Source organism: Lissotriton vulgaris, unplaced genomic scaffold (genome assembly GCF_964263255.1).
Source record: "Lissotriton vulgaris unplaced genomic scaffold, aLisVul1.2 SCAFFOLD_11280, whole genome shotgun sequence".
NCBI classification, from domain to species: Eukaryota; Metazoa; Chordata; class Amphibia; order Caudata; family Salamandridae; genus Lissotriton; species Lissotriton vulgaris.
This window is the reverse complement of record NW_028245206.1, coordinates 15,960-21,288: the sequence shown is the minus strand read 5'-3', so window position 1 is coordinate 21,288 and position 5,329 is coordinate 15,960.

Sequence of the window (5,329 nt, the reverse complement as noted above, 5' to 3'; positions counted from 1 at the left end):
CAATTAATTGACCAGTCTGTATCCTTACACTTCCTCCAAACACTCTGCAACTGCTGTTTTAGTATTGTAGTGAGCCATTCACAAGTATTTGCTTATCTATGCTCTATTCTAAAAGTGAAGCAGTTATACATTCAGCCGGACACTCTCCTTGCAGAAATGTAATCATTTAGTCAGTACCTAAGAAGTCATGCGGAAAAGTAAGCCTTAGGGCATTGACTGCTTCAAACCCCTATACACTATGCATGCACTGTTTTATGCACCTGCAAACTTGTCTTTCAAACCTTTAATTGCCCAGTCGGTATCCTTACACTTCCTTCAAACACTCTGCCTCTGCTGTTTCAGTATTGTAGTGATCCATTCACAAGTATGTGCTTATCTATGCTCTGTGCTAAAAGTGAAGCAGTTATACATTCAGACAGACAATCTCTTTGCAGAAATGTAACCATTCAGTCAGTACCCAAATACTCATGCAGCAAAGTAGGCCTTAGGGCATGGACTGCTTCAAACCCCTAAACACTATGCATGCACTGTTCCATGCACCTGCAAACTGTCTTTTAAACCTTCAATTTCCCAGTCTGTATCCTTATACTTCCTCAAAACAGTCTGCCACTACTGTTTCAGTATTGTACTGAGCCATTCAGCAGTATGTGCTTATCTATGCACTGTTTTAAAAGTGAAGCAGTTATAAATTCAGCCAGACACTCTCTTTGCAGAACTGTAATCATCCACTCATTACTTAAGAACTCATGCAGGAAAGTAGCCTTAGTCCACGGACTGCTTCAAACCCCTATAGACTATGCATGTAGTGTTCTATGCACCTGCAAACTTGTGTTTTATACCTTCGATTCCCCAGTCTACATCCTTACACTTCCTCCAAACACTCTGCCACTGCTGTTTCAGTATTGTACTGAGCCATTAGCCAGTATGTGCTTATCTATGCACTGTTCTAAAAGTGAAGCAGTTATACATTCAGCCAGACACTCTCTTTGCAGAACTGTAATCATCCACTCACTACTTAAGTACTCATGCAGCAAATTAGGCCTTAGTCCACGGACTGCTTAAAAACCCCTAGAGACTATGCATGCAGTGTTCTATGCACTTGCAAACTTGTGTTTTATACCTTTGATTCCCCAGTCTGTATCCTTACACTTCCACTAAACACTATGTCACTGCTGTTTCAGTATTGTACTGAGGTATTCCGCAGTATGGGCTTATATATGCACTGTGCTAAAACTGAAGCTGTTATAAATTCAGTCAGGCACTCTCCTTGCAGAACTGTAATATTCAATCAGTACCCAAGTACTCGTGGAGCAAAGTAGGCCTTAGGGGATGGACTGCTTCAAACCCCTGTAGACTATGCATAAAGTCTTCTATGCACCTGCAAACTTGTCTTTTATACCTTCAATTCCCCAATCTGTATACATGCACTTCCACTAAACACTCTGTCACTGCTGTTTTAGTTTTGTACTGAGTCATTTATCAGTGTGTAGTAATCCATTGACTTCATTAAAACACTAAGGGACAGATATACAATAACTGGCACATCCCCAGGGATATGCCAGTTATTGTGCACCATTCCACTGCCACCATGGTTGCACCGTATTTACAATGCGGTGCACCATGGGGCAAAAATGGTACAGATGCATCACGCATATAGGTGGCGCATTGCTTGAATTGCGCTGCAAGCGCAACACAGCTCCAGCAATGCTCTGGGGGCCCTATGCTCACAATGCTTTGTCAATCCTTAAGCCTGTTTCAAGCAGGTGCAGGGTTTTGATGCAGCATGGGCCCAAAAGTGACTAATTGAAATCTTGTAGACTTCACTCAGCCACTTTTAGGAGGCGTTCCTGCACGGGAACACCCCCACCCCCTGTGCAGGAAGACCTCCTTCTGGCTCAGGGCTTTACAATGTGAGGCACCACCCAGATGCGTCACATTGTATATACCACACACCATGATGCATCTTTTGCACCACCGCTGCGTCACAAAAGTGACGCAACGGCGGTGTAAAAGCATCACAATGGGGTTGTAAATCTGCCCCTAACACTTACAAATTCACCCAGGCAGTTTCACCAGCAGTGCAAAGGGGAGCATAGACTTGTAACATATTAATGTACATATGTTACATTCAAGTGCTTCGAAAGTACTACAGTATACTATAAGTAAACACCTTATAGATTTATGCTGTAGCACTTCCTTATAGTTCGGCACTTACACTTTCACCATACACTACTAACTACACATTCAAAAAAAACTTTTGCACACTATTATACTAATGTAGCTCTTTTTTTGACCAGTGGAGTTAGTTCTAAAAAGAACTTTTTTCTTTTCTTTTGGGAAGTTTATTTTTTTTGTATTTTCTGAACAGTTTTTTTATTTTTGGAGGTTTTTTTAAAAGGAAAAAATAGAACTGTGGAAACAACAAAATGTCCAACCGGACCAAATAAGCAAAAAAAAATGTGTGGAGTGTGCAACGGTTCTCCTGTTTGCGCCGGCAAATTAAATCAATTGACTGCTCCCCATAGCAGAAAGTCTCTTTGCAAAATTTGCAAAAGATAATTGTCCCGGGGGTGCCGGGTTGGAAGGATTCTCGACCACCGGAAGGGGAGGTTATGGGGTGAACAGAAACACTGGTGCCTTCAGTAAGGGTTTCAGGGAAGGCTTTATTGGAATGTATGTCCTTTTCATCAAACAGTAGGGGGGGGCTCAGTCTCTTTACAAGGGATGCAGGGTTCGATGCAGAGTGTGTTGTCTTCAGGTTGGTTTGGGTCCTGGCGGTCTGCTTCCAGGAGGGGACGTCTCTTCACAGAGGAACGCTCGTCGTTTCCCGGAAAAGAAAGGAAAAACACGGGTCACACACAGAACTCGGGGGATAGTTGTACGGGCCGGGAGTGAGGGTACACAGTTCGTGAAAAGTGCTCAGATTTAGATAAAGGGGCGTGCTAGGAGTGCTCATGTTCAGGTAGGGTGTCGCATACAGGATTTACACCGGGGGCTGCCTCCGCCTCCCAACCCAACCCGCGACCCGGCCCCGTACCTCTCGAAGCCACGCTCCTCCCGTGGGCGCATGGCAGGGCGAAACGTCCAACCGTTGGCCTCCTGGCTTGTCATTCTCGGTCTCTCTGGCCTCTCGATACCGCCTTCCTTCCTCCTCGATGTCCGTCTCCTCCAGGGGATCGCCGTCCGTCTTCTTGCCAGTACTTCCACCTTTTGTCGACACCACGCTTGTGAGGGGCGGAGTCTCGTATTCCCGGTCCGCTGTCTTAAAGGAGCCGACCGCGGTATCCTCGTCCGGCCATTCATTCTCGGGGTCCTCGTTCCAGGTGAAAGGTTGAGGCCGTGGGGAAAAGGTGCATGGTAAAAGGGGGGTGGCGGACCACCAGTCCTTGGGTAGAATCGGTTCCTGTTCGCTGGACCCGTCACACACCTCCCCCCCTGGCTTCTCCCGTTCGGGGTGAGGGAACACACGGGAAAGGAAGTCCGCATTGCCATTGTCCTTCCCTTTACGGTGTTGTACAGTAAAGGAGTACGGCTGCAAGGATAGAAACCACCTCAATACCCGAGGGATGTGGCTGCTGTTCTGATGTATCCATTTCAGGGGGGCATGGTCAGTATGTAAGATGAATGGTTTACGTTCCAAGTAGTACCTTAGTTTCTCTATTGCCCACTTTATAGCCAGTGCCTCTCTCTCAATGGTGGAATACCTACACTCCCTTGGGAATAGCTTCCTGCTCACATACAGAATCGGGTGTTCAACCCCTTCCTTGCTGACTTGGGACAATACTGCACCTATCCCCTGATTGGAGGCGTTGGTGGCTAACAAGAAGGGCTTAGTATGATCGGGAGATACCAGAACGGGTGCAGTAGTCATGGTGGTTTTCAGGGTTTGGAAAACTGTCAAGGCTTCAGGTGAGGGTTGACTATATTCCCGGGTCTTGGTGTCCTTTCTGAGCATGTCTGTTAAGGGTGCAGCCACCTCGGCAAAACAGGGAATGAAGTGGCGGTAGTATCAGACCAACCCAAGGAAGGCCCGTAGGTCTCTTTTGGAGCTGGGAAACGGGACTGCAGCTATCGCTCGCACTTTCTCACTTTGGGGAGCAATGGTACCCTCCCCTAGTACATATCCCAGGTAGTTCACACTCTGGAAAGCGGCTCGTGATTTTTTTGCATTGATATGGAGTCCTTCTCTCCTAAGTGCTGTAAGTATGGTTTGCAAATGCCGAAGATGCTCCTCCCACTTCTGGCTGTAAATGACGATGTCATCTAAGTATGCTGAGCTAAAGGCGGAATAGGGCTGTAAAACCCAGTTCACAAGGCGTTGAAACGTCGCTGGAGCCCCATGCAGACCAAACGGAAGAACTGTGAACTCATAGGCCCCGTCGTCCGTCATGAAGGCGTTTTTCTTCCGGTCTTCCTCACGAAGAGGCACCTGCCAATACCCCTTCGTGAGGTCGATGGTCGTGATGTATTTGGCGTCGCCAATTTTCTCGATCAAATCGTCCACCCTAGGGATAGGGTAGGTATCAAAATGTGACACCGCATTTAAGGCCTGAAAGTCCATACAGAAACGTTTAGATCCGTCAGGTTTAGGAATCATTACAATTGGCGAGGACCAATGGCTCTGGGAGGGCCGGATGACCCCCAACTTGAGCACGTCATGGACTTCCCGACGCACGGCCTCTTTCCGAGCTGCTGGTATTCTGTAAGGTCTCTGTTTCACCACTTCACCCGGAAGAGTTTCTATACGGTTTCCTGCTAGGTCCCTTCTTCCGGGTAAGTCTGAAAACACGTCGGCGTATGGTTTCAAGGCTTCTGTCAACTTGATCTTCTCCTGGGAGGTCAACGCCGGGTTCACTACCAGTTGTTCCAAGGTCGAGGTGTTGGGGACGCTGGTCTGTCCCACGAAATGGCCCGCTCGGGGTACCGGTCCCAGCCATTCCTTCAAGAGGTTGATGTGGTACGTTTGGGTTTTGGTGGGTGAAAGGCGCAGTCTGTAGGTGGTTCTTCCAATGGAGTCAATAACCCGAAAGGGGCCTTGCCACTCATGTTTGTTCTTGTTACTGAGGGAGGGTAACAACACAAGAGCCCACTTTCCGACATCGATGGTTCTCAACCTCTTTCCTTTGTCGTACTTTTTTTGTATTTCTCCTGTTGGTGATCCATAGTGGAGTAGGCTAGTTCTCGGAGCTTTCCTAGTCTAGTTCCCAGTTGCGTGGTGTATTCCAGCATACTTTTCTGTTCTTGAGATTCCTCATTTTCCCACATTTCTCTTGTGAAGTCTAGGAGGGACCTTGGTAGTCTTCCATACAAAAGCTCGAAGGAAGAACAT